Consider the following 24,365-nt stretch of genomic DNA (forward strand, 5'->3'; position numbering starts at 1 on the left):
GCTTTTGACGGTGAACCTCGAAAAGCATTCGACTTTTTAAAGGATTGCTTTTCTACAGCACCCATCTTGGTTCAACCAGATCAGACTAAGCCCTTTATTCTGGAAACTGATGCTTCTACGGGGGCAGTAGGGGCAGTATTACTTCAAGAGGCAGAAGACAGCTATGAACATCCGATCGCATACTATTCCAAGACTTTAACTAGTAGTGAGCGAAACTACTCGGTTATCGAAAAGGAACTTTTGGCAATAAAGCTGGCCTGCCAAGAATGGAGACACCTCCTGCAAGGAGCCACACATCCTTTCACTATTCGAACTGACCACCGCAACCTACGGGTCTTACAACAATTGGAATGTTCCAACGCCAGACATGCCAGATGGGCGTATTTTTTCCTACAATACGACTTCATGATGACTTACATACCAGGCACAGAAAACAAGAAGGCAGACGCCTTATCTAGAAGCCTAGGAGATCCATCCGGATCCTATATAGGACATGAACTGGTTTTACCACATCTCACTGTGTTGGCTTCTACGGTTTCGTTTCTTCAAGATCTAATCCCTCATTATCAGACGTGTGCGGAATTTCCGCTATCTACTAAACAGGAAAAGGACGGGTTGTTTTATCATGAAGGAGCCCTCTATATCCCCACAAAGAAGCTGCAAGAACAGATACTTTCTTGGTGTCATGACACCCCCCTGACAGGGCATTCTGGTATTAGGAAGACTTTTGATTTGGTCCGGAGAGGATTCTGGTGGCCTACCCTACGAAGGGACGTAGGTCAGTATGTCTCTACTTGTTCAATATGTGCTTCCAACAAACATCAAACAGGAAAACCTCTGGGGTTATTACACCAACACTCCTTACCGGATCGCCCATGGGAACACTTATCCACTGACTTTATTGTGGATCTGCCTCCTTCATACGGAATGACCACGATCATGGTGACGGTCGATTCCTTTAGCAAGCTGGCACATTTCTCCGCCTTCAAGCAAGTGCCTTCGGCCTCAGAGATGGCTGCAACATTTCTCCAAGACATAGTCCGTCTACATGGTCTACCTAAGACCATAGTTTCGGACAGAGGACCACAATTTACCTCAAAATTTTGGTCTTCCCTCTGCCAGGTTCTCGGGATTCATAAGGCTCTTTCCTCAGGATACCATCCTCAAAGCAACGGCCAAACTGAGAGACTCAATGCCAATCTAGAGCAGTATCTCAGGTGTTTTTGTAGTCCCCAGCAGGAAGAATGGTATCGCTTTCTCCCGCAAGCGGAATTCGCCTACAACAACTCACTTCACACCTCGATCCAGATGAGTCCTTTCTATTGTACCTATGGCTACCATCCTCAACACCTGCCCGGGCTCAGTCCGCCTTCAACCAAGATTCCAACTCTGGATACGATTCTACAGGACTTGCAAGAAGCTCACAAACTCGCTAAGGAGGCACACCAAGCAAGTCAACTTTCACAAAAGAGATGGGCCGACAAAGGTCGGAGAGCCCATCCCAGCTGGAAGGTGGGACAATTAGTCTGGTTATCCACCAGATTCCTACCCAAGTGGGTTCATAGGGGGAAGTTCTCCTCTCGTTTCCTTGGGCCATTTTCCATCATACAACAAATCAATCCAGTTGCTTATAAACTCAGGATGCCAGAATACCTCAGAAGGATACATCCTGTCTTTCATGTCTCCCTTCTCAAAGAACATAAGGAGGATCCTTTCAAGAGACCTGTAATCCGTACACGAGCCCGAGTGAAACCAACACCTGAAGAATACGAGGTGTCTCATCTGGTGGATTCTAAGTACCGCAAAGGGCGGTTGTACTATCTGGTCCATTGGAAGAACTATCCAGTAGCAGAGAGGACGTGGGAACCTGTAGGTCATTTACACGCCCCGCGTCTGGTGCAGAAGTTCCATCAACTCCATCCGGGCAAACCCGGGGGCGCCCCGAGAAAGAGGGGGTATACTGTCAGGAATTGGAGGCTGTGGAAGCGCTGGAAGCTTTGATCACGCTCCAGTCCTCACCCAAGATGGCCGCCGATCGATCACTCTCCAGTCCTCACCCAAGATGGCCGCCGATCTCACCCAAGATGGCCGCCGATCGATCACGCTCCAGTCCTCACCCAAGATGGCCGCCGACCCTTTATAGGCTGACTCCTCCCACAAACCGACGCGTTGTATCTGTTTACCAGCGCTCGGTTCGTGTGGAGATTCTCTCGTGAAATTCATCCGTTCCGGCTTCCTATTTTCGCCTACTGAGTGATTCCCTTCTGTATTCCTCAGCCCAAATTCTACTGCACTATACGCGGTATCGGCTTGCTTTGGGCCGTGCCGTGCTTACTTACTCTTGCCTTTATTCTTTGAGCACTTTTGGTCTTTTCATTTCTTGTAGGTACCGGGGGTATATTGCTACCGGTGCCGTCACTCTGTTTTTGCGAGCTAGCCTTGCTCACTGGGACCTTAAGGAGCATTTCTAAACTGGTGAGTGGGTTTCTTTCTATACTTCTTCCTTCTTCCTAATGGTTCGTCTTCGCGGTCTGCTTTGTATGGGTTCTTTCATTCTTTACCTACTTATCCTTTCTAATACTTTTCTCTGTCATTCTGTTTAGTCTTAACCACTGGTTCTAGTAGCTTCTTATATCTCCTGTTCTATTATTCCACTTCTCCTGGATACACTGAGCATTCATCAGCGGGGGAGTTTGTTCTCAAGTCTAACGGACTTCCTTGCCTGCTGCAAATGGAACTTTCATAATTGGAAGAGAGGAGTTCTAATTGCCACCCAGCAGAACCCAATTGGGAACAGGGTTTTTTCTGCCTTAGTGCTTTTTCCCTGAATCTAGGACTGGCCCCCTGGGGATCCCCGCGGTCAGGGATTATCTCTGCCAAGGTGGCCTCCGGAGGGGACAGACCCTATCTGTACGATAAAAAGGCCCGAGCACCAAAGGACAAGACTCCCACAAGGAAGAGGGATCAGAAGAGATCAGAGGCTACTCTTACAGAACCCATTCCGGAAGAAACAGGTGAGGAGTTGGGGGAGGAAGCCTCGGTATCTGACACCCAGGACGCGACTAGCACCTGATAGATAGCAAGGTCCGGAATGCAACTCCCCCCCCGTATGTAGTTCGCTTCCAACAACAGAAGCGCTGTGTTCTATTCAATAACCGAAAGATGCCTACGCACTCACAAATTGCAAATTGTTACTAGAATAGATGTTTGAAGGTGTCATAGTGGTCGGAGATGTCCATCATCACACCAAGTTCAAAGAAACCCAATAAAGAGGGGTGTTAAACATGTCATAGCTGATTGTTTGATATGCATTTTGTATATATGTAACTGATGTACGTAATTCACTCTCTTGCGTCCCTCGAGGTCTAGAGATGCACGTCGCGGGGCGTGAGACCTAGTTGGCCAACTGAGACTTTTGCTTTGCAATAAAACCCTAGCTTTGGGAATACAACCTCATGTCTGGCGTCTCTATGGTGTGTGGTGACCCGCCTTGTTTCCATAGACGTCAGGGTCCCCTAGGGGCCCCTTTCAAGATGGCGCCCGAATAGAGATCCTCCCCCACTTGTTCCTTCGCGTAACGTTATAATTGAGAAAGGCAGAGAACGGCGAGGACGGGACGATCGGCCGGGATCAAGAGGTGTTCGGGGCGCCCTGTAAAAGTGATGAGAGACTCCTTTGCAGATCTGCACACATCTGATCCCTGATCGATGTGCCTGGCTAGAGAACAAGGAGGTGAGGGTCCCGAAACGAGACGGAAGCCAAGAAACGCAGACACGACGTCCTTTGGTGCGTCAGTATACAGATGACTTGATTTATCAGGTGAGTCATTCCCCGATTCAAAGTATCGTGATATTAGTTGAGAGTTGACTTTGCAAAATCAAACGCCCTAGGTAAGGTTGATTAACCAGGGGGAAGGTTGAAACATGCCTGGGGTATTGTCCACCTTAGCGGGGTTTTTCCGCTGTGGTAGACAATCTTTGGAAAATGGCCAACTTGTACCACCTGGGGGAACGCCGGCGTATGAGATGTATGTGAAGTATGGAGTGGGTGCGATAATATTCAGTCAGACTTGGCATAGGCACACCAGAAAGCAACAAGACCATCAGTGGCCAATTAATGGCAGTTTTGAGATGGCGAGGATAGATAACTTGGAAAGGGTGTTGATAAGAAAGAAAGCGCGTTCTGCAGCATTTGAAACTATTAAAGACTGGATAAAGGAAGCAATGCTCCGTTTTAAAAGCAGAGCAAAGCATGCGCGCAGGCATAAATCAAAAGGTGAGGTAGCGGAACAAAAAGAAGAGGAGGAGTGGACTGAGAGTCTAAGAAGGGCAGGCAGGCGTAACCAGTTGAATATAGAAAAGATATACCCACAACGAGAATTACACATGACAGATGAATTGATAGAAAATATATTGACCCATACGAAACAAGGCCCAAGATCAGAGGTAAGACCAGATACGTCAGTAGCTACTGCCCAGATCCCGCCCATAGCCCAAGCTCCCCCTCCGGTAGCTCAAGTCCTCTCACAGCCACAGACCGCGCATGTAACACTTCCTACTAGACAACCAGGCCCACAACAGACACTCGCTGTTCCCATTGTCCCATCCGCACCTCCCGCCTTAGACACAGACTCGGTACCGTCCGTTCCTCTCGGGGTTGAAGTTGAAACCACGGGGGCAAGAGCCAGGACTGACCAACGGGAGTGCACGAGGGTAACCCGGAGCGCAATCAGCAAGGAAAGGAAGGTGGAATTGCAGCAACAGGCAGAGATGTATAAAGACGGGAATGATGGGACGGCAACATTGGCTTCGATATATGACTTTCGTAGAAGCAACGAAAGACAGGTAGTGTTGGAATGCATGGGTGAATATTTGGTGGAGAAATGGAAACAGCTAATTGGGAAATGACCACCGCAGCGATTGTTAGATTTGAATGCATTAGCACGCTGTAGGGAGAGGGATGAAGAAGTGAGAGAACATGTGTATAGACTTTTTGATCTTAAAGATGAATTAGATAATGACTATGCCGAAATGTTTACTACACCTGGGTACAGGAGTAGGGAAGTCGGGAGACCTGGGAAGGAGAAAAAGGGGTCGCATAATAAACGGCAGCAGTTACCATCGCCGGGGCAGAAGGAGATGGTGAACAAATTATCGTTGCTAAAACAGGTGGGGGCAGACTTGAAGGAATGTCTAATTAGAACACAGGTATTAATGCAGCAAGTGGTAGGACATAATAGAGGGCGAGGGAACGCACAAGGAAGGAGTAGTTTGAATATGCATGGGGGAACGAACAGTGGGGCCGAATCAGTGTGCATATTGTAAAGAGGAAGGACATTGGCGAGCGCAATGCCCGCATCTACAGAATAGAAATGGGTCTGGTCAGAGGAGACAGCATAGAGGACACCCAGGAGCGAATGGACCAAATAGGAATAGTATGCAGCAGCATCATAATAACGGAGGTAATCAAAACCAAGGCCAAAACCAAAATGGCCCAAACCAGAGTCAGGGACAGCAAAATCAACAATATGGAAATCAGAGTGGGGAAAATAGAGGGAAGAGTGGAAATGTTTTTGATACACAGCCAAACACGTATTACAGTAATAGTAATGATTACACATCGGACAATGTGTTATTTCCCCAATAGGACAGCCCAGGACAGGGGTCGGAACCAGTGTCTATTCCCGTGAATCAGAGAGGACCCTACGTAGAAAATGAGAGTCGGGGATGAGGAGCACCGCTTTCTTGTAGATACAGGAGCACAGAAGTGTTCAATAGACCATCACTTGGTTCCGAATATACCACTGTCAGGGCAAAAGAATATTTCCGTAGGGTTCGCAGGTACACCAGTCATAAACCCAGTGTCCAAACCAGTCCCAGTTACCATAGGACCATTTACCGAACATTGTCCTTTCCTTCTAACAGAAAATTGTGGAGAAAATTTGTTGGGATTAAATTTGTTGAAAAAACTAGGTTCTGTTATACATTGCACGGCAGACGGAGTGTTTCTAATGATATGGCCACACGATGCCCTTTGTCAGAATTCATGTCCGAAGCGTTACCAGGGGAACTAAGTAAAGTACCAACCTGTATATGGGCAATGCATGACAACAATGTGGGATGTTTAAAGATAGAGCCAGTAAAGATTATTTTAAAAGAAGGTGTTACCCTACCGCGAATACCCCAATACAAAATTTCGGTTGAAGGTGAGAAAGGATTGAAGAGTATTGTTCCCGATTTGGTGAAATTAGGGTTAATAGAGGAAATCACAGGCAGTACATGTAACAGCCCGATTCTTCCGGTTTATAAAAAAGGAGGTAATGAGGTACCATACCGTTTCATAATTGATCTACGCGCATTGAATAAGGTAGTAGATCCGCAATTTCCTCTAGTACCAGACGTCACTACAATATTGACAATGATACCTGTTTCAGCAGAATATTTTAGTGTAATAGATTTGAAAAACGCATTCTTTAGTATTCCAGTGGACAAGGAAAGTAGATATTTGTTCGCGTTCACATTAGGAGGACGATCTTTTACATTTACGCGGATTCCGCAAGATTATACGGAAAGTCCAAGTATTTACAGTAGAGCATTAAAAGAACAGCTAGACATGCTGGAATTGGCCGTGGGTTGTGTACTTTTGCAATACATAGACGATTTATTGATAGCTGCAGACACAGAGGAGATTTGTAAAGAAAGCACTGTATTACTAATGTCACACCAGCGGCACATGGCCATAAAGCTAGTTTGAAGAAATTTCAGTATAATCGAAAGGAGGTAGCTTATTTGGGCTACCTACTTTCGAAAGGAGGGAGAAGACTAACGCCAGAACGCATAGAAAGTATTTCTTGTATGCCTATTCCAAAGACACAAAAAGGAGTCAGAGCCATAATAGGCATGGCTTCATATTGCCGACAATGGATTGGTAATTTTGCGTTAATTGTGAAACCATTAGTGAATTTGACTAGAAAAGGTGCGGTTATGCCTTTGCAGTGGGATGAGGAATGTCAGAGAGCATTTGATGGATTGAAAACTGCATTATGCTCGGCTCCAGTTTTGGGTACGCCGAACTATAAGAACATTTTTAGACTATTTGTGTGTGAAAGTGAAGGATGTGCATTGGCGGTTTTGACACAGGAACAAGATGGAAGAAATAGGCCTTGCAGCTATTTTTCTTCTGCGCTGGACCCTGTAGCGCACGCACTACCACGATGTTTACGAACTGTCGCGGCGGCTGCTGTGTCAGTGAAACAAACGGAAGGGATGGTATTGGGGCACACTTTAATTTTGATGGTTCCACATGCCATAGACGTTCTATTAAATAGGACACAGACGCAACACCTCACCTCTGCTAGATTGACAAGATATGAGATTATCTTGTTCGCGCCCTATATCCAAATTATGAGGTGTAGCGCTTTGAATCCTGCAGAATTAATGCCACTAACCATAAAAGAAATTGGGAAGAATGAATCACCCCCCCCCACGATTGCTTAATGGTCACTGAGGAAGAAACCAAGGGGAGAGTTGATTTAAGTGATATTCCACAGAAAGAGCCGGATGGAGAGTTATTTTGTGACGGCTCATGTTTTAAATTACCAGATGGCACGACAACTGCCGCATACGCTATCACTACCCTAGAGAGTCTTGTAGAAAGCAAAAGAATCCCCTATAATTCACCACAAGCCGCGGAAATAATAGCAGTAACCAGAGCCTGCGAGATTTCTGAAAATTTGAATGTGAATATATATACTGATAGTCAGTACGCGTTTGGAGTGGTTCATAACTTTGGTCGACTCTGGCCTGAGAGAGGGTTTCTGACATCACATGGTGCCAGAATTCAACAGCCCTTTGATTGTACGATTGCTCTCTGCACTCACGTTTCCAAAGCGCCTAGCAATAGTGAAATGCGAAGCACATAAAAAAGTAACATGCAAAATAGGAGAGGGAAACGCGTTTGCAGACAGGATTGCGAAACAAACTGCCACTGATTTGAATACCAAAATGATGACGGTACAGACAGAGGAAGTACCCTGTATGATAGAAGATGGAGTTGCGACTGTCAAAGAAATGCAGGCCGAGGCTACGGCCGATGAAATACAGGGATGGGCAGAGGGATCTGCTGAGTTGGATTTGGAGGGTTGTTGGGTGGACAAGGGAACTAGAAACTGGATGTTGCCAAATTCATATGTGACTGCAATGGTCACAATGGCCCACAGCCCTACGCACATCTGTGCCAAGAAAATGATACAGCACCTTTCTACAGTATGGCAGAATGTAAACATAAAAAAGAATGCAGAGAGGTTGGTGCAGAACTGTATCACGTGTTTACAACACAATGTAGGAAAGGAAACAGTGACACCAACAGGCAGTTTTGGCCCGCCCTCCATGCCGTTTGAGGTAGTTCATTTTGATTTCATAGAGATGGAGAGGTGCCAAAACTTAAAATACGTCTTGGTGGTAATCTGTGCATTCAGTAAGTGGGTGGAGGCATATCCTTTAAAAAATTGCACAGCAATGACTACGGCAAAAGTAATGTTGAAGGATTATTTTTCCAGATTTGGCTTGCCCCGTGTCCTATGGTCTGATAACGGACCACATTTTGTGGGTGCAGTGGTATTACAGATATGTGCTGGTCTTCAGATTGATAAGAGATTCCATAGTTCAAGGCATCCGAGTTCTGCCGGTCTTGTGGAGAGGCACAGCGGGATTCTTAAATCAAAGATTAGCAAGATTTGTGCGGGAAGCAAGTTGAGTTGGGTGGATGCATTACCAATAGCACTATTATGCATGCATACGTCTGTACAGGCTAAAACTGGGCTCTCCCCATACGAGATTGTGATGGGGAGGCCGGCAAATGTTTGGTGCGCACCTCAGCCAAAACGACTTAGTGAGATAGAACATCCTGTGCTTAGTACTTATTGTGGCCTTAAAATGCAGAAATTGCGTTTGATTCATCAGCAGGTGAAAGAGGCATTACCCGTACGGTATACCGGTCCGGGGCACGCGCTGGAGCCAGGAGACTGGGTGCTGCTAAAAAACTTTGAAAGAAAGTCATCATTAGCACCCAGGTGGCGCGGGCCCCATCAAGTACTTTTGGTGACGCAGACGGCAATACGGGTGGATGGAAGGAAGTCGTGGATCCATGCCACCCATGCCAAAAAGATTCCAACTGCACTGAAAGTCTTGCCTGACACTGCTATCCGGAAAGAGACAGCGGTCCCAGAAACGAAAGAAACTGTTGCCAGTGAGCAGCCACCTGATCTGCCAAAACGTGAAGTGAAACTCGAAACAAAGCCTGAGACGATTGCCAAAAGGGGGGAAGGGAAAAAAGTGCCCCAACGTTGCCCAGCAGAATCCACATCACTGCTGACCGACGTGAAATCTGCCTTGCAGATACCAGCAAAACCAAATTGTGTACCCCTTTGGCGCCCACCAGCACTTGCCAGCACGCCAAAGAACAGATTTGCAACATTGGCGCAGCACACACCAGCACCTGCAGTAGCACCACAGGCTGACTTCAAGCCTGAATCTGAAAGTGCACCGGCACTGTTCACGGATCATACGATACGAGGAGGAAGGCGATACAACCTACGGCCTCGGAAGGCAAAGTGATCCGCATTCTTTTTTTTGTTTTTGTTTGGTGTTTATGTCAACTTCTGGTTCAGCGCATGGACCGAGAAGGAACCAGGGGTGTAGAGGAGAGAAGTGTGAGAATTGTGCAAGTTGGACAATTCAAGACTCGCGCTCCTCGGTGCGATCATAAAAAGTACATGTGTCCTGAACCAGAACGGACAAGCCGGGCGCACATGGTACTATGGCAAGTGAGATAATTGATTAACAGTACATGTATCCGGAACCAGAGCGGACAAGCTGGGTGCACATGATACTGAGGCGATAACTGATCAAAGGTCCTCTGAGCAGTATAAGAAGGGACAAGTGATCTCGCCTAAAAAAATGAATAATCGAATCCAGGCTAAAAAGGACAGGTAAAACTGAATTGTGAGAATTCCATTGAACTTATAGACATCAGAGCAAGCGCGACGAAGAGAGATATCCACAACGAACTGTGATAAGGAAGAAGAAGGACGACGAGAAACATGCCAGGACCGGTTCCAGCCTCCTCCTGCACTACAACCGCTGAGAATGAGTCAGTTATAAAGACTATAAACTTAAGAAAAACGCATGGTAAAACAAATTGTATGCTGACACTAACGATAATAATGTGCTTTATGAGTGTGGTAGCACCAATATCGACAGCCCTAATATTATGGTGGGTAGAAACAATACACCCATTAGAAATGTTTTTACCAATAATTAATATATCCACTACTGAAAGCCCGGTTCAGGTGATCACTTATACCCTACCCCCAATGGAAGAAAAACACAGGGAAGGTTTTAGAAATAACACCTTACTTCTGATAATGAACATGACACATGCAATCCTAAAGAAAACAAACTGCTGGGTATGTGCCCATTTACAACAGCATGCCGGGAAAGGAATAGGGTGGTATGTGCAGCCATTACCATTAAGTTCTGCATGTAGTGCATCTTTCGGTGCAATGTTCTATGGGAAGTGGAATAAGAGTAATACGGGTCAATTAGACAGAACCAACATGAATGAGTTTGAGGAGATAATAATGAAGCCTGTGGGTTGTCCATTTTCCATAAAGCACAAGTAATAGCCCCAGAGCCCACGAGGAAAAGTACACGGAAGATAACACGACAAAATAGACGAGATAGATTGTCCCCGCCAGAAAAACATCTGTAATGACGTTTCGTGTAAGAACAGAAGGGAACAAAGATGCAATTCCCCCATCTTACACGGTGAATTATAGCCCAAGAACTGTCCCTTTTTGTATAAAAAAGAAAGGCCCTTTTTCAGTCGGAACATATACTGGTTGTATGAATACAGTGGTACTAAAATGGGAAATAGAACCAGTATACGTAGGTGATCCAGTTTATTTTATATGTGGAGAGAAAGCATACCCTTGGTTGCCCAGAAACTGGGGAGGTACATGTTACCTAGGGCTACTGTTCCCAGGAGTATTCCTCTTAGAAACAGCAGCCATGGCCAGATTATCTAGAACTAGAGTCAAAAGGACTCACAAAGGTGTTTTAATAGCAACTGATGTAGTGAAATCATTCATTCCATTCTTAGGACAGATGGTGAACTCCTATAATATAAGGCAACTGTCCAGAATCCTAAAGAATACAATAAACACAACAACAGATATATTATTTAACATGACGTTGGAAGAAAGAGGAATCAGGTTAATGACGTTGCAAAATAGAATGGCTCTTGATGCAATTCCGGTTGATCGTGGGGGAATTTGCAAAATAGTGGGATCAGCATGTTGCGTTTATGTCGATGACTATTCCCCCACGATCTTTGAAGCAATAAAGAAAATGCACGTTCTAAGCTCTGAACTCCCCACGGGAGAAGGGAGCTGGGGAATAGGATCTTGGTTTTGGGGAATACTACGATCTTGGGGATGGAAGTTGCTCTCAATATTAAAAGTGGTGTTCGGAAAATTCCTAATGTACTGTTGTTGTATACATTGTTTACCCATAGTTTGTGCAGAGGTAACTGAGGGATGTACGGAAGGATGCATGCATATGATAACAAAGAAAAAACATCCTCATGATCGAACTAGCCCAGACCCAAATGAGATGAGAGTAGTGAAAGAGTTGATGGCAATAGATATTGATGAAGACAATGATGTCCACGATAGCATGCGAGACTCAGACATAAGTACTTCAGATTCATCATCACTAGAGGCGGTTTCAATAAATAGATGAGACGTTTGGCATAGGGCCAAAGGAGGGTTTGTCAGTCTAGAAATACGGATACCTCTAATTTGAGACCGCAAACGCATTTTGGTGGCCGTGGACCAACCGTCTCATTCATGATACGACAGAATATAGGTTTTCGAGTTTGTCAATGAACGGCCATTTTGATGTACCAAGAATCGGCATTTTGTTTTCTAACCATTGCTCATTGCTTTCTGTTCCTATTGCTTAGCAGTATATGTTCCGCTTACACTGCTCGACTGTGGAACATTGTTGTCTGTATGTGAAAAGGACAAGGTCGCAGGGCCGAGAGGATAACAAGAGTTCGCTGAAACACAAACATAGGCAGCGCCAGGAAGAATGCCCGGCTCCCTCCTTAATGTAGCCTTGAAGCAGAGCTGCAGGGCATTTAATCATTTCACAGCTGCCAGCCAGTCTCATTATATGGTAGAATATGTTAGAATAATACCGCTAAAGGCTTGAATTATGCTTTTCTAACGGCCCCCCATTGCTGAGCCCGCTAAGAACATGTCGGCTCCCAGGATGCAAATAGCACCTGATAGATAGCAAGGTCCGGAATGCAACTCCCCCGTATGTAGTTCACTTCCAAGAACAGAAGCGCTGTGTTCTATTCAATAACCAAAAGATGCCTACGCACTCACAAATTGCAAATTGTTACTAGAATAGATGTTTGAAGGTGTCATAGTGGTCGGAGATGTCCATCATCACACCAAGTTCAAAGAAACCCAATAAAGAGGGGTTTTAAAGATGTCATAGCTGATTGTTTGATATGCATTTTGTATATATGTAACTGATGTACGTAATTCACTCTCTTGCGTCCCTCGAGGTCTAGAGATACACGTCACGGGGCGTGAGACCGAGTTGGCCAACTGAGACTTTTGCTTTGCAATAAAACCCTAGCGTTGGAAATACAACCTCGTGTCTGGTGTCTCTATCGTGTGTGGTGACCCGCCTTGTTTCCACAGACGTCAGGGTCCCCTAGGGGCCCCTTTCAATTTTATTGCAGTGGTCCAGGTGTTCCCAGAAGTTCGCGGCTCCGGAAGAACATCTCCCACCTGTGGCCTCAAAGGTTGTACAGAGAGTGATTTGGACTCTCCGGCACTTGTGGACAGAGGTCTCTTCTGCCTACACGACAGTCAAGACAGAACATTGTGCCTTCAATCCCTGCAGGGTTTCCCGAGTTGATGGACTTAGTCTTGCAGGTAGATGCCCAGCTACGGCAACGATGTGGTGAACGTCGAATACCCGACATGTGTTCTTCCAAATCAGATTTGCCCTCTTCCTCTCCGTCATTCTGAGCCAATGCAGATTGGGGCCATAAGAGGTCCTCTGACCAAGGCTGAAAGGGAGAGGCGAATGGCTAACAATGTATGCTTTTATTGTGGGCAATCAGGTCATTACATTTGGGTATGCCCCAAAAGACCTGTTAAACCTGTGGGAAATGCCAAGACTCATCCTTGAACCGGACCGGGAGAATGAGTCTACCTATGGACGGTTCGGAGGTTTCTTTCCTATCTTTGCATGTTTATTTGTTTATGTGTTTTTCCACACCAACCAATGTGACCTTTTCCTGTCCAGTTATGCTGGATTCTGGTGATAGCGGCAATTATATGGACATAAAATTGGCTAGACACCACGGGATACCAGTGTTTCCAAAGATCGAACCTGAAGAAGTACAGGCCGTGGACGGATCATGTCTGGTGTTAGGGCAGGTCACGGAACATGCGGGTCCTGTTGTTATGTCCACACCAGAGGGACATACCGAATGGATCACTTTTGACCTTATTTCGACCCCCCAGTTTGGGGTCATTCTCGGCTTGTCCTGGTTGAGACTCCATAACCCCAGCATTGATTGGGTGAAACAAACAGTTAAATTCTCTTCTGAGCATTGTGCTACGCAATGTCTTCAGACCCATCCTGCCGCAGCGTTCTCGCCCTGACTGGCTATGGTTGCTAACATCCCTTCGATCAGTGCCACATTACAGGCTACTGTTTCAGAACTACCATCAGAATATGCGGAATACTCCGATGCCTTTGATGTGTGTCTGTCTGAAAAACATACTCCTCATCAGAGTTACGATTGCCCCATTGATTTGGTGCCTGGGACAGTCATTCCACATGGACCTATCTACTCGCTTCCTCAAAAGGAGGAGGAACACCTACAAGAGTATGTGTTGAAGGCCTTCCACCTGGGTCATATCCGACCTTCTCGGTCTCCTGCGGCTTCTCCAATCTTCTTTGTGCCAAAGAAGGAGGGGGATTTAGGCCCATGTGTGGACTACTGAGCCCTATAATATCACTATTAAGAACCAATACCTGCTGCCTCTCATATCGGAGCTCTTGGACAAGTTGTCTTCTTCCACTATGTTTACCAGGCTCGACTTGAGGGGTGCATATAATCTGGTGTGGGTTCAGCGGGGTGATGAATGGAAGACCGCTTTTAAGACTAAATTCGGTCTCTACGAATCCTGGGCTTCTCAAACTTCTATAGGCGTTTTATTGCCTCCTTTTCTGAGATTGTTGCCGCCTTACTCGCCTTACCAGTCCTTCTGTCCAGTTTCATTGGGACCAACATACGCAATCGGCTTTTCAGGCATTGAAAGAAGCTTTCACCTCTGCCCCTGTCCTACAACACCCTAATCCTTCTCTTCCATTCATTGTGGAAGCAGATGCCTCTGCTTTTGCAGTTGGGGCCATCCTATCTCAGATATGCCCTACCACTCAACACCTGCATCCGGTATCCTATTATTCCCGGTCATTGTCACCGGCAGAACGCAATTATACGATCATGGAGAGGGAGTTACTCGCCATCAGAGCTGCGTTCAAAGAGGGGAGGCACCATCTTCTGGGCGCCCGGCATCCGGTCGTTGTGTACACCGAGCACTGCAACCTCCAGGCCCTATCTCATGCCAAGTGTACCGACCCCATGCAGATCCATTGGCACCTGTTTTTTACATTGTTTGATTTCACTGTCACATATCGGCCTGGCCCATTGAATGGAAAGGCTGATGCCTTATCCCGTATTGGCATTGATCTGGACACTCCTAAAACTTGTCCGTCTGTTCTACCCTCCGGATCGGTGATCTGTGTATGCTCCGTCTCATCTTCTCTCCTGGAGTGATTTAGGCAATGGGCCAAGGATCATGCCTCTTTTTTGGAAGGTTTAGGTGCCAGGCTTGTTTCAGGTCTTCCCTATGTGCAAGAGTTCCTATATTTACCTGATACCCTTTCCAGGAACAAGGCCCTGGAATGGTCCCATGATTCACGCTTGGCTGCACACCAGGTCAGGCTAAGACCTACGATCTATTGCATCGATGGTGTTGGTGGGCGAGTATGAAAGAAGACATTAACCATTACGTCTCCCGATGTGCTAGCTATATACAATGTAAAAGACAGTCAGGCAAACGAGTGGGCATTCTGATGAAAATGCCTTTGCCTCCACGTCCATGGCACACGGTCACTCTGGACTTTGATTTGAAATTACCAGTGATCCAGAACATGTTGACGGTTTTGGTGGTGGTTGATGTCTTTACTAAAATGGCTCGTTTTATACCATGTCCTGGCATACCGTCAGCCACTAAATTGGCAGCATTGTTTTTTTGATCATGTGGTACGGTTCTTAGGTCTTCCTACTGTGATGATTTCAGACCGCGGTTCACAGTTTACTTCACGCTGTTGGTGTGCGTTAACCTCTTCTTTAGGTATTGATGCCCGCCTCTCCTCGGCTTATCATCCCCAAACTGACAGACAAAACGAGCGCACGTACCCTACCATGGAACAGTTTCTTCAATGTTTATGTCTGCAACATCAGGCAAACTGGTTGTCTGTTTTGGGGGCAGCAGAATTTGCCTATAACAATTCTAGGCATTCCTCGGTGGGTTGCTCTCCATTCTATGCTCTGTACGGTCAACACCTCCGGTTTCTTCCTACTGTTCTTCCCTCTTTAGAGCAGGTTCTTGCTGCCAGAGCTGTCATGCACCATCGGACTTGTCCCTTCTGGACTTCCTGGTCCCTGACCCATAGAGGCTTACACTCAGCAGTACATCCAACATGGCCACCGACCGTGGAACGCTGCACACCAGTTTCTGTGTCGCACACATCACGTTCTATAAAGCGGCCACACCCCCGCGGCTCTGCGCGTCTCAACGCTACTGTTTACTGTGGTTGACGTGTGTTGCCGAAGTTCGCTCTCGCTACCTTCTTGTTCCTGGTTCCTGGCTCCATTGAACCCTCCACCTACCTCCTTTCCCTTGCCCTCTTTTTCATCCCGAATCTCCGCGTACACTCTGCCCAGTGTAAGCTTCACTGTTTCCAGGAATTCCCAGACATTCTGAACGATCCAGGACTCAGATCGCGGAACGCACGCTGGAAGCCGAGGACATTCGCGTGGGTTTATATAAGACCCGTACCGTACGCAGGAAGACTCCATCGAAGAAAGAACACAAACAGGTGAGAAGGGGGGAAACCTGTGACAGATTGAGACGCCAACAAACCGACAGTGATACGGACATGGAGGTGGCTGTCCAAGACCTCATGCGCGGCATGCAGGAGTTAACAACAGAAGTTCAGAATCTCAAGGCCGAGAATGCTGCATTAAAACAGTTAGTCCTATCACGTGATTCCGCGACCAAAGAAAGTGTATTGCTGGGCGGAATAGTGGATAAATATGATGGCTCATCAAGAAACCTTCGCTGATTCCTTGATTCGTGTTTAGTCCACTTTACTTTTAAGCCCTATTACTTCTCTACCCCCAGAGCAAAAGTGGGCTTTATGATTTCGCATCTTTCAGGGAATGCACTAACCTGGGCTACGCCCTTGGTTAACTCTAGAGATGCCCTCCTGGATGACTATGATGGTTTTGTACAAGCTTTAAAGGCCATGTTTGACCACCCAGAACAGGTCTACAGTGCCCAGGAGCGGCTACTGGACTTCCAACAAGGTTCCCAGGATATGCTGACCTATGTGACACGCTTTAAGCAACTGGCCAAGGACGCAGATTGGTCCCCAGAGGCCTGCTTTAGCCTTTTTCGAAGACGATTGAATGAGGAAATCAAAGATGACCTAGCAAGGGTAGCTCGCCCATTTTCCTTCCAGGCTCTTATGGATCTCTCCTTATAAATAGACTTCCGTATCCAGGAAAGGAAGGCGGAAAAGAAGAAGACCAAGATGACTTGCCAAAAAGGCTCCATAGAACCTTCCTCTAAACCTGAGCCATTTTCTGCCTCCTCTACAGACCCAGAAACTGTGCAATTGGGGGCCTTCCGTGGACCCATATCCCTGCAAGAAAGAATGCGATGGATCCACACTGGGTTGTGTATGTATTGTGCCTCAGACAAACATCTTGTGAGAGAATGTCCCTTGGCTCCCCCACAGCCAGCTCTCGATCCTAGATGGAGCACAGTTTCGGGAGAGAGATGTTTGCTCCACATCTATTCCATCCTTGAACTCTCCTGGACAAAGCAATCTAGTGATCTTACAGGCCTTCCTATCGCCATCCAAGAAAGAAACCTACCCTTTTCTGGCATTGGTGGATTGTGGGGCCATGGGGATATTTATAGATCAAGATTGCGTCACTACCCACCACATTCCATATGAAACTCGGGGCATCATGCAGCCTGTAGAAGCTATCGATGGAAGACCCCTCTCTTCAGGAACCATCACCTTACAAACCAAAGAGATCCAACTCTCCATAAACCATCATCGAGAGAATATCAGATTTGACATCATAAAGTCTGCCCATTATCCAATGGTGCTGGGTATGCCCTGGTTGCAGAAGCACAACCCATACATCAATTGGGCAGCAGGATCCTTGTTTCTTGGTTCCGAACATTGTATATCTCATTGTCTATCCATGGATTCCTCGCCATCCTCCCCAGAAGATGCGCCCACAAAACAGCAAGGCCCATTCACAGTCTCAAATATTATCCAGGTTCCTCGGGCCTATCAGGATTACTCGGATGTGTTTTCAACTGCTATCGTTCAGACTCTACCCATTCACAGACCTGAAGACTGTGCTATAGATACTGAGCCTTCAGCAGTAATCCCCTTTGGAAGGATGTTCATACTATCCGAACCAGAGAAAAAGGCCCTATGAGAATATTTGGATACCAACATAGAAAACGGCACCATACGATCCTCCAAATCTCCAGCAGGAGCTTCGTTGTTTTTTGTTCCCAAAAAAGATACCAAGGAGCTTAGGCCCTGTCTTGATTATCGTGGTCTAAACCAATGTACCCTCAAGGACCGTTATCCGTTACCCTTAATCTCGGATATCCTGGAAGCGGTGAGAGGAGCGGTAGTCTTCACGAAATTGGATCTCAGAGGTGCCTATCATCTAATCCGTATAAAGGAGGGTGACGAATGGAAAACAGCCTTTAGAACCCCCTTTGGACATTTTGAATATTTGGTTATGCCCTTCGGACTCGCCAATGCCCCGGCGGTCTTTCAACGTTTCATGGACCGAGTGTTCTCCGATATACTGTTTCTTTTCATCATAGTTTACCTGGATGATATTCTAATATACTCCAAGGACCATCTCAAGCATGAAGAGCATGTTAAGGCAGTCCTACAGCGGTTACGTGAGCATAAACTTCTGGCTAAACCCAAGAAATGCCTTTTCCATGTCTCTACTTTTCATTATCTAGGATTCGTCCTGATTCCTGAAGGAATCGGAATGGACCATTCAAAGGTAAAAGCCATACTATCCAGGCCAGTCCCAACCTCCGTGAAACAGATTCAATCCTTCCTGGGGCTTGCCAACTTTTACCAGAAATTTATACCGCCCTTCTCGAAGATAGTTCAACCAATCGTTACACTGTTGAAGAAGGATACTCCCTTTCTCTAGTCAGCAGCCCAAGATAAAGCCTTCCAATGATTAAAATCGGAGTTTACACAAGCCCCCATCTTGGCTCAACCAGACATCGATCGACTTTTCATAGTGGAGACGGATGCCTCTAACTACACCATCGGAGCAGTTCTCAAGCAGGAACTCGAGGACAAATTAGAACACCCCATCACTTATCTCTCGCGAACCCTAACTCCCAGCGAGACTCATTATTCTGTCCTAGAAAAGGAACTGTTAGCCATCCGTCAAACCTTTACAGAGTGGCGTCATCTACTTTTGGGGGCAAAACATCCTGTTCAGGTCCGTACGGACCATCGGAATCTTCAAGTGCTACAATCCCTGGAATGTAGGAATAGTTGTCAAGCCTGCTGTATCAGTTCCAAATACAACATGTTCCTGGAACTCACAACATAATTGCTAATGCCTTATCTCGACGTCCCGACTATGAAACTCTTGAAGATCGATCCTTTCCCAAGATGTTTCCTGACATAATTTTTGTAGCCCAAGCAATCAGCCTCCTGGAAGACATTCGAATTCAAACCCAGTCCTCCGAGGTCTGGAAAGAATTTACTGGAAAGAATCATTGGAATCTCAGAACTAAGGATGGGTATCTGTTTAAAGACAATGGAGGTCATTACGACCCAGGCGGTAAGTATCTGATATTACCGCCATGGCGTAATGAACGTTTACGCCGTGGATCGATGGCGGAAAGAGCGTCACATTCTGACCCATCGCGCACGAGCATTACGCCATGGCGGTAATGTAAATTACGCCATGGCGGAAACAGCCCCTACTGGCATCGTACGCCGCGCAAGGTGCACTACCGCCACCCATCTTAGCGGCGACCGTAGTGAGCGGACACAGTAATTAGCGGTCACCGTAAATAAGCGGAACCAGAAGTAGCATCATTGCGGCGGAACGGGAAACAGCACGGCGGCCATCTTGAAAAACACAATCCATTGCCATCCTCCCCAACCATACCAGATCCAACTCTGAGACCTGTCCCAACCCATCACCCACCCAATTACCTACATAAAAATGCCCAAAGTTGTGAAGAAGGCATGCGATCGGCAGCGCCAGGACCGATTTTCTCGGGAGGAACTGACCATGCTCGCTGAGACTCTTCAGGACAATGCTGCCGTAGTATTTTCTACGCAAATGACCAGGCCAGCAATAGCCAAAAAGAAGGCTATATGGTCCCTGGTGGCAGAGCGTGTCAGTTCGGTGGGGACCGTACCCCGCAACCCACAGCAGTGCAGGAAGCGGTGGGATGACCTGAGGCTCTGCGTCAGAAGCATCATCTCCGCTAATCGCAACCTGGGCCTGGCTACTGGGGGAGGAGCTGACTCCCCTATCAAACTCCAACCATGGGAGGAAATATGTGCCAGCACAATAGGCATGGAAGGCATCGAAGGTGTAGGAGGGATGGAAAGAGGAGCGCCGACATCAGGCGATGAAGGTAGGTGCCTCAAATCAAGACATGCTATAGTCACTGAAGTCCATTCATGTGTAGCACAATGTTGCCCTAGAGTGTAAATGCAACACATCAGCTGGACACTGCCCACAGCCACATGCGACCTCCACCCTGTATACATGTAGCATGCACACCCTAACTGCAGGCACCCACATACCTCCATCCTTATTCCACACAAAAAGGAGACAACCTGCATGCCCCTGCCTCAAATGTGCCTCATCTAGTGACCAAAATCATGTCAATCATTGCCATTCCAATGTCCACAGACCCATCAATAACACTCTCCCTCCTTTGCTCCACCACAGGCTCAGAATCCAACCCCGAGGATGAGGACACCCCTGCCACAAAAAAAGCCAAGAGGGCCAAGACCACCGTGCACAGACCCTCCACCTCAGCTGCAGTGAGCCAGACCCCGCAGCAGGCAAAATCCTCTGCCAGCACACAGGACGGGCCACCGACAGGCACCCCAGCAGGTAGCATACCAGCAGCAGCAGCACCACACGTCCCCACATTGTCCACCACCGAAGGCACCGCTTCTGCAGGCAGCAGCACCATAGGGGAAACAGCTGCCATTGCAGCATGCTCTGACTCCGATACAGAGGAGCCCGATGTTGGACGCCCCACTGACCTGCCTCATTCCCCCTGTTTGTCCCATACCAGCCCCCATGAGGATCCCACACAGGGGCACCCAGAGGAAGAGGACTGGCCATCCACCCCATGCCCCGCTGAAAGTCCACAGGAGGGGAGCAGCCCCTCTGTGACACCACCTGGAATGGGCATGGCCCAGCAGAGGCAACAGTCCCTTGAGGATGTCATTGCATGTCAGCAACAGCTGTCCACGCTCCTCAATGAGCATGCTGCGGAATGTGGGGGGGCTAGGGCAGCCATAGAACAATCTACGGAGACCCTAAGGTCCGAAATTGAGCGGAGCACGGAGACCCTGAGGGCTGCAATGCAGTCCACCTCAAGGGACATTTGTGGGGAACTTGGCGCCGTGCGCCGTGTGCTCTCGGAGCTGTCCCACACCCTTCAGGACATGTATGCACGTGAGCCGCCAGGGACATCCTCCGCTGCCAGTTCTGCCCAAAGCAGCCCCGTCCGACGATCAGGACGGAACCTGCGCTCCACAGGCAGGGGTGCCCCGGGGGCCGGGAGAGGGGGCTTACAATAGTGTGTGCCCACTGTTACAGGCATCTTTAGCCACTCACAGGGTAGGTGTTGGGTTGTTCAGGGGGGAGGGGGGAGGGGGTGTGTTGGGGTGTTCAGGGGGGAGGGGGTGTGTTGGGGTGTTCAGGGGGGAGGGGGTGTGTTGGGGCGTTCAGGGGGGAGGGGGTGTGTTGGGGTGTTCAGGGGGGAGGGGGTGTGTTGGGGTGTTCAGGGGGGAGGGGGTGTGTCACAAGAATTTACAATTGAAATACAAATTTTCCTTTTTCCCAAATCAAATGTGTGGACATTTTCATTGCGTATGTGTGCTTTATTGGCGTACAGTCCACAGTGTGCATGACCCAGAGACACACAGTGCCCCAAGTGCCGTCTCCATGTGATACACACCAGCCGTGTGTGCTAGAAGCATTGGTTGATGATATTTTGACGCATTTCACACCCCTCCTGTGCATCGCCTCCTCCATGAGGTGCGGTCCCATCTGCACCCTCCTCATCCTCATCGTCAGGTGGTTGCAGTTCTGCGTCAGGGGGCAGGGGCACATTTCGTCTGACGCACATATTGTGTAGCATGACACATGCCATGACCATCTTTGCCACCTTCTCATGGCGGTACAGGAGTGCCCCGCCAGACCTGCTGAGGCAGCGAAACCGTGCCTTCAAGAGGCCGAATGCCTGCTCAATGACCACATGGGTACGTGTATGTGCACGGTTAAAGTCCTCCTTGTGCTGGTTCTGTGGGTTCCGGACTGGTGTAAGGAGCCACCTCTTCAGGGGATAGCCTGCATCACCTGTATGTGGGCGAGAATGTATGTGTCAGTCATGACGTCTTGCATCCAACTGTTACTTTGGACCACTTCTAAATGCACTAATTGATTCACACTATGCGACCGGTATATGCTCATGGCTCTCATGGCCTGTTTTGCATGCCATCAACCAATGTATGCAGAGGGGTCGAGTGCCTTGTGAGTGCCCATCCACTGTGTTCGTGCATGCCGTTTGTTTTGGTGGCCTGGCACGTGTCCTGTGATGTCAATGCTCACATCATTGCAACATTGCTGTCGGCCTCATCATGACCCCAGTGAGCAATACTGATGTTGATAGGGACATTTTGGGGGCCCTGCTGTCTGTGTAATGGTGTGTTGATGTTTCTGTCCGTCATGTGCCTCCTTCGTGCGCAGTTATGGGGGACAGGCCTTTCGGTTGATGGTGTTTGGTGACGTGCATGTAGGTGCATTTCGTTGTAGTGGTCTGAATTGGTACAATGCACTTGCAGATGGTTGTGTCATGGTTGGGACACGACTTCATTCACATGGTAGGGCTGCATACATCATGTATTGGGTTTACTGGTGTTGGGTGAAGTTTGGGTTGCTTTAGGGTATGATCTGGCTCCGTTGTCTCTGCTACTCACAGCCAGGTGGAGTATGCATCATCCCCCCCCTTTCAGCCAGGTGGAGTTTGCATCATTCCCCCCCCTTTCAGCCAGGTGGAGTATGCATCATCCCCCCCCTTTCAGCCAGGTGGAGTATGCATCATTCCCCCCCCTTTCAGCCAGGTGGAGTATGCATCATTCCCCCCCCTTCAGCCAGGTGGAGTATGCATCATTCCCCCCCCCTTTCAGCCAGGTGGAGTATGCATCATCCCCCCCCCTTTCAGCCAGGTGGAGTATGCATCATCCCCCCCCCCTTTCAGCCAGGTGGAGTATGCATTGGTACGTCGTTCACCTACCCACTTCGCATTTCCATGGTCATGACATTAGACTCACCGAGTAGCCAGGATCTTGGGCCTGCATGTCGCTCCATGAAGCGTGGTATTGTGGAGTTCCTCAGGACCATTGAATCATGGGTTGCTCCGGGGAATCGGGCACAACAATGTGTGATGATCCTGTTGGAGTCACAGACCATTTGCACGTTGATTGAGTGGAATTGTTTCCGGTTGCGGTACGGTACCTCCATGGCATGTGGAACCACCAATTCCACATGGGTGCAGTCGATGGCACCAATGCAACCAGGTATGCCGGCTAGTGCATGGAAACCCACTTTGGTGTTTGCAATCTCCTGGGCAGTCCGTGGTAATGAGATGTGGTCGTCTGTGTGCTTGAGGAGGGCATTGAGCACATGGATAAGTGTACGTGAGAATAATGGTTGTGAAATGCCATGCAAGTGCCCCACTGTGTGCTGGTAGGTGCCTGTGGCCAGGAAGTGGAGTACAGACACTACCTTCAGTAGGGGTGGGATGGCGGTTGGTGTTTCTATCATGCTGACGATGTTGTTGTGTGTCATGTCTGCGATGGCGGTGATGGTGTCCCAGTCCAAACGGTACAGGGTGTGGATCTGCTCAGCAGTGAGGTTGAATGGACTGGCTCTGATGCGTGGGATTGGGGGCTGCCTGCGTGGTGGCACTGGCTGTGTTTGTGGGGCTTGCTGGCCCTGCCTTGCCCTCCTTCTCCTCCTGCGTCTCCTCTGTGCTGCCTGTTGTTGTTGTTGTTGTTGTTGTTGTAGCAAATGCATTGCTATCAGGTCCTCCAGCCCCAACATTGCTAGTCCTATTGGTATCATTGTGGAGTGTGACTGGGTGTGGGAAGGGGAGGGGTGTGCTCTTTTTGTACTTCCTGAGTCTGTATTGCCTCCACCTGTGCTGTTTCTGTGCACCTGTGGCAGCTGGATTCACTTTACATGGCCATTTACGGTTGGTTCGCGATGGCGTAATTAGCACCATGGCGGTAAGGTACTTAACGGGCTGGGTGATGGTGTTAGGTGCATGTCCGCTTGGGTCGGCATTCGCGTACCTTTCCGCCATGCCGGTAATTACGGTGTGGGAGGTCGCATGCGCGCGTCCTTGGGGCAGTTAGCGGCAGCGTTAACTACGATGCCGCTAATGGCATCGTAGTTAACGGTCACGGGTCATAATCGGACCTAGCGGAAAACGATGGCGGTAATCATTTACCACCATCGTTTTTCACTTAGCGCCAGGGTCGTAATGAGGCCCAATGACCTGGTTATTCCCACACAAAGACTGTGAAAAAGGATCATGAACCTCTGCCATGATACCCTCCATTCAGGACATCGTGGCA

This window comes from Ambystoma mexicanum, chromosome 14 (genome assembly GCF_040938575.1).
Source record: "Ambystoma mexicanum isolate Mex_15411 chromosome 14, UKY_AmexF1_1, whole genome shotgun sequence".
Lineage (NCBI taxonomy): Eukaryota > Metazoa > Chordata > Amphibia > Caudata > Ambystomatidae > Ambystoma > Ambystoma mexicanum.